We start from the raw sequence: 6,604 nt of genomic DNA, 5'->3' as shown, positions 1-6,604 counted from the left end.
CGGGAGAAATATCAATAACCCCAGAAATGCAGATGACATCACCCTTATGGCAGAAAGTGAGGAGGAACTAAAAAGCCTCTTGATGAAAGTGAAAGAGGAGAGTGAAAAAGCTGGCTTAAAGCTCAACATTCAGAAAACGAAGATCATGGCATCTGGTCCCATCACTTCATGGGAAATAGATGGGGAAAGAGTGGAAACAGTGTCAGACTTTATTTTGGGGGGCTCCAAAATCACTGCAGATGGTGATTGCAGCCATGAAATTAAAAGATGCTTACTCCTTGGAAGGAAAGTTATGACCAACCTAGATAGCATATTAAAAAGCAGAGACACTACTTTGCCAACAAAGGTCCGTCTAGTCAAGGCTATGGTTTTCCCAGTAGTCATGTATGGATGTGAGAGTTGGACTGTGAAGAAAGCTGAGTGCAGAAGAATTGATGCTTTGGAACTGTGGTGTTGGAGGAGACTCTTGAGAGTCCCTTGGACTGCAAGGAGATCCAACCAGTCCATCCTAAAGGAAATCAGTCCTGGGTGTTCTTTGGAAGGAATGATGCTAAAGCTGAAATTCCAGTACTTTGGCCACCTCATGTGAAGAGTTGACTCATTGGAAAAGACCCTGATGCTGGGAGGGATTGGAGGCAGGAGGAAAAGCGGATGACAGAGGATGAGATGGCTAGATGGCATCACTGACTCGATGGACATGAGTTTGAGTGAACTCCGGGAGTTGGTGATGGACAGGGAGGCCTGGAGAGCTGCAATTCGTGGGGTCACAAAGAGTCGGACACAACTGAGCGACTGAACTGAACTGAACTGAACTGATTGTATAGCTGATCCAGATAGAAATGATTTTTAAAACTCCCAATATTTAAGTACTTGTCTGTTTCGGCTTCTGAATCTAGATTCTCCTAATGAGTAGGGTCTACCCTAGATGAAGATGGAGAAGGAAGAAGGGGAAAAAAGTGTGACAATGTCTGACCTTTTATACTAACTCTACTTTCTTACTTTTGTATTCTTGATGTGCTGGCGTCTGGGGCCTTGCTGACCAGGGAGGGACTGCTCCCCCGAGGGTTAGGTAATTCCTACAAATATCAGAAAACTCAGGGCAACCCCAACACTCCAGAGCCTGCTGAAATTATTCAAACCAGCCAATCCTCAGCCTGTTTACTCTGCCTTGCTCATTCCTTCCTGTAAAAACTGAAATGAAAGTTTTCCCAGGTGACTCAGTGGTAAAGAATCTACCTGCCAAGGAGACACCGGTTTAATCCCTGGGTTGGGAAGATCCCCTGGAGAAGGAAATGGCAACTCACTCCAGTATTCTTGCCTGGAGAATCCCATGGACAAAGGGCTTGGCGGGCTACAGTCCATGCGGTGGCAAAGAGTAGGACTCTTAGTGACCAAACAACAACAAAACCACAATAAAAGTTCTTGCCCTTGCTTTTCCCTTGTTCCCTCTGCCTCCTGATCTTGATTCTTCCCTAGGTGGCCCTGTGTGGTGTGCCATGGTTCTTGTTTCTAGGGATCTGTGAATGTAAAAAATTCTTCTTCATGACAGTCATTTCCGTGTCTTAACATGCCTGACTGAAGAAAATCCTGGGGACATTTTAAAACACATATCCTAAATGAAAATTAGTGTGTGTACAATAAATAGAATGAACTGTGCAATATACTCAGCGGACTTCAAGGCTGTTCATTTATTCAACAAGCATTTATACAGTGCATACCACGTATAGAAGAGATACTCTGCTAAGCAGTTTCCATCTCACTTTAGTAAGTGCCCAATGCAATCACTGCTTCTTTGCCAAGCACTGATAAGTGGTTCAGAAACATCAAAACCTATATGAATAAAAATGAAACCAAGTGGTTCACAAATGAACCAGTTGGTTCACGATGGCCCTCTCTTCAATAGTAGGGTGGATGCAAAGGACCTAGGATTATGTCTCTGATTCTTACATGACATCTTCATAATTAGACACATTCCTTAAAACTTGGAGCATTACCATTTACATCATTTGAACAATTAGCAAACAAAAGTTAGTCAGTCCGTCATGTCTGACTCTTTGTGACCCCATGGACTGTAGCCCACCAGGCTCCTCTGTCCATGGGATTTTCCAGGCAAGAATACCAGAGTGTTTCCTCCTCTTGGGGATCTTCTTGACATAGTGATTGAATCCATGTCTTCAGCATTGGCAGGTGGATTCTTTACCACTGAGCCCACCAGGGAAGCCCAATTTGTTCATGAAATAGCTGCAATTGTATTTAAAAGCAAAATGTAAAAGAAAGGGCATAATTAAGCTCTCCAGGGAAAACTTCTTGTTCAGGATTTCTCAAATTGGATATGATTTCTGTAAAGCACAGGACTAATCCAAATCTCTATTTTCCTTCAACTTCATAGTGAGTTTTGGAAGAAAAATATTATATTGGAAGAAACAAAGATGATGGATATGATGAGATAAAAGCCCTATTCATACAATTAAAATAATAGCTCATGTGAATGGTGTCAGTGATTTGAGATTCTCTTCAATGGCAGCTTTATCTTTAATAATAGCAAGAGAGAGAGAAAAAGTTCAGTTTACTGGTTGGATTACACATAGCCTTAATGTACTCCTAAACACAGTAACTGTGGAGTAACTATCAGGATTTTACAGTCAGAGTAAAGCAGACAGAATTTAGCAAACATTTTTACCTCAAATGAACCAGTAGATGTCACTATTTAAATACATTGGCAACACTTCTCCTGTGTTCTATGTAAAGTCCCATAGAAAAAGATCAATTTTTTAATAACTTAAAGTATGGCATCACCGACTCAATGGACATGAGTTTGAGCAAGCTCCAGGAGCTGGTGATGGACCAGAAAGCCTGGTGTGCTGCAGTCCATGGGGTCACAGAGTCAGACACTATTGAGCAACTGAACTGAACTGAACTAAAAATATGCTCATAAATCTACACTCATATTTATAGTTCAATTTAATGACTTAATTTCTTATTGTTAAAATAATCATTGGAAAATCATCCTCAATTTAGGTGTAGTATACCTACAAATGATTCAAACTTAAATTCAAAATATTTTAAGAATTTTAAAAAATAAATAGTCAAGTATAGTAAGTCTGCTTCTCAAGGAAAAGTAAAAATTATGTTACATTTTAGGAGAGAGTTTCCATTTTTAAAGAACTAATGCTATCCCCTAGCTCTATCTATGTCATTTTGAGTGAAAGAAAACATTATTCTTTACATTTATAAAGGGAAATTGTGTCCAATCGTATCCACCACCTAAGTACAATTAGTCTGCGTATATGATATTGTCTGTCAAAGGAGGATATGAATGTAAAAGTGTTTGGGAAAACTGCAAAGTGGTCTATACAGGCAAGGAAAGCTTCCTTCCTACTTGCTCAGTATGGGTTCTGCTGTACTTTCCACAAAAGATTGCTCCAGAAAAGGGAAGTGAACTCAGTTACAAAACACCCACTTTTATGAGAAGAATATTACAGCCTCACAACCACTTTATGTGAGTAAAATATTATTTTCCTATTTGCAAATGAAGAAAGAAGTCTGATAACCTGGGAAAGTGGATATGTTCTGTCTGACCCCAAAGCCTGGATTCTTCCTACTCAGTCACTTTGTGATATGTACTTCCTAAACTGAATCATAGTCTTAGAGTTTGCCGCACTAAATTGAAATTCACTTAGAGAATTCGTCTAATCAGAGGAAATCAATGATAGAACAGTTCATAGAGAAGGATATAGTAAAGCAGAAAATTCCATGTGAAGATTGCAGTTAAATGGGCCAACTGTATTGATCAATCACACTGCCCTAGGATTCATCTAATAAATTCTCTTGTTTTCAGACCAGCAGCTTTCAGACATCATTTCACTCCTTTTCGTGGCATCTCAGGGATCTGTCAGAATTTTAACAAGCACAAGAAAGAATACTAGCTGTCTTTTATCATCTTTGCTATAGCACAGTAGCTGGTTACTACTGACTAGAAGCTTGATATACAACATACTTTTAAAGGAACAAAGTACACAATTCTACACTACTCTGCCTGTTCTTGGAAGTTTTGTTCCATTTTTGCACGTGAACATATTAATAAAAACAAATCAGCAAGAACCCCAGGGTTCAGAAGGCTTCAAGTCAATATTGTTTCTCTCCTTGCTCAGTTTTTAAGGAGAAAGAGAGGCATAGAGCTCAGTCTAACTGGCTACTGACTGCATTAAACACTTTTTCCCTAAGAAATATTTTCTGCCAATTCAACAAGCTCCCTGTCCTGAGCATAAAGAGACCCACTGAGTTTGTACACCAAGAGTTTGCACATCAACAGACAAGAGATACTTTCAAATGCAACACTGATCAGGTTGCGTCTTGTTTTGGATCCTTCAGTGGACTTCAGGCACCATACTTAGTATGGTTTCAAGATGTTTTCCCCGACGTGTACCCCTCTTCCTCCCTGCCCTTCTCTACTTCTACCCTCCTCCTCTTCCTTCAGTTCTCATCTAAAGCTGACTCTCCGGGAAAGAGGGCTTTCAGCACTGCTCCTTTAGCATCTTGGGTATAATTTATATTTTCTCATCATAAATGTGGTTAATTAAAATCTGTCTCTCACTAAGCTCACTGAAGGAAAGGCTGGCTTATTTATCGGTACATCTGAAAGGTCCAAGGGTGACTGGTTCATAGCCAGTTCTAGGTGCTGGCAGGATGCTTATTTCTAACCTGTTTAGACCCTCTTTCTTTTCTTCTTCCCTTCTTCTTGAACAATTCAATTCTAAATCCATTAGATGGGCCCAAAAAAGGTAGATGGTATACTGAGGCCGGGGACCAAGAGGCAATTTTGGGAATTACAAATATGGATAGAAAAACTAGAACAAAATTTATTGTGTTGTATCAGAATTAGAGTATTGGTATGAACTCCTAAATATAAATAGATATGTAGATAAATACAGGTGTGTACACACACACATATCTATTTCTGTCCACTGAGAGGCACTGGGAACAGTAACACATCAAAACCAAGGAACACATCTACTATTGAGATCTTGGTTTCTGATTTCCATTCTCCACTAAAGGAAACAGAGCTTCTTTTCAAAATGTCTGATCCTGCATTGTCTGGATCAAGAGCAATACAAGGTAAGCATGGACCATCTTGGACTAGGAAGTAAGGACGTGCTAAAAAACGAAGGCATGTCAAAAGTCAGTTTGAATTAGACTCCCACTGGGGCCAAATCTGGCACACTTTCAGCATCAAAAGAAATAAAATAGATTGTAACCATTAATTAAAAATAGGACACCATGAATGCATACTTGCCCAACTTGTGATTCTATAATAATTGAATAAAACAAAGTTTAATGAGTAATGGGATATTTACATAGCTTCAATGCACTTCACATCAAAATATGCGTCAATCACAAAGGGTTAAGTATAGTCGGGGAAACTGGCAGAAAAGCCTCATCAGGTGAATTCAGATCAGTAACAGGACACACCAAAATCATGCCACCTGAGAGGCCACAAAGCAAACACAGCGTCAATTCTGGGACAGCCCTGGGCTTTATAAGCATAACCTGAATCGAATCACGAGAAAACATTAGACAAAACAACGAGAAAACATTAGACAAAACAACGAGAGATATTCTGCAAAATGGCGAGCTTGTAATCTTCAAAAGTTTCAAGATCATGAAAGTCAGGAAACAGTAAGGAATTATGTCAGATTGCAGAAGCCTAAGGCAATGTGACCAGTAAATGCAACGCGTTATTCAGAACAGGAGCCTTTTACTTTAAAGGACGACTGGTGATTAAATGGGGCCTGGGGATTAGATGGTAGTAAATTATCAATGTTAATTTACTGATTTTAACGGTTGTACTGGAGCATCTATTTGGTATCTTACTCTCAAATGATTTTGTGGTGGGGGGAAGTAATTTTCATTGTACTTGCAACTCCGCCCCTCTAGATTTTAGATTACTTTCACTTTTTAAAAGTATTTTAAAAACAACAAAGACAAAAAATAAAAAACCTAGACTGTGTATTTTATTTTAAAATTCTTAGCCGATTACCGATTAGAGTCCATTTGGTAGCTGTGATGTATACTGCATCCGCCTTCATGGATTTAACGAAAGAATTCTGGGCACACAATTAATTTTGGCGAAAAATGAGGAAACGGCAGGGAGGCATTCTTGACTTTTCTAACTACGCTGCCTGCCGTATCACAGGCGGCCTTCCTGCCCAGCTAGCGAGGGAAGTGAGCCCCGCAGCGCGGCTGCCTCCCGAGTCCCGACCCCGCCTGGACCCCCGAAGCAGTTGAGCGGCTGCGACGCCCACCCCACCCGACCCCGCCGCCCCGACCCGGGGTCAGCGCCCGCACCCGAGCCCCGCGCCCGGCCCACTCGCTGGGTTGCCTCTGGCCTGTGGGAAGCGGAGCCGCGTGTTGTGGGACTTAACTAGGAGACAGAATTCCTGCCTATAAGTCGTAGTGTGCTTAGTGAAAATGTATATATATTTTTTTAAAAAAATTTTTTTTTAGTGTGAGAAAAACGCAACTACCAGGAGTGGGGTTCGAACCCACGCGGACATACGTCCATTGGATCTTAAGTCCAACGCCTTAACCACTCGGCCATCCTGGT

At 40.7% G+C, this 6,604-nt stretch overlaps 1 non-coding gene across 1 annotated transcript; it reads right to left on the bottom strand.

Annotated features, from left to right (window-relative positions):
- Window positions 1-6,521: 6,521 nt before the first annotated feature.
- Window positions 6,522-6,604, bottom strand: TRNAL-UAA (transfer RNA leucine (anticodon UAA)). The gene has a single exon. It is a non-coding gene; the product is annotated as a tRNA-Leu (tRNA).

Source organism: Ovis aries, chromosome 8 (assembly GCF_016772045.2).
Source record: "Ovis aries strain OAR_USU_Benz2616 breed Rambouillet chromosome 8, ARS-UI_Ramb_v3.0, whole genome shotgun sequence".
Classification (NCBI taxonomy): Eukaryota; Metazoa; Chordata; class Mammalia; order Artiodactyla; family Bovidae; genus Ovis; species Ovis aries.
This window is presented reverse-complemented; position numbering and strand designations above follow the sequence as displayed.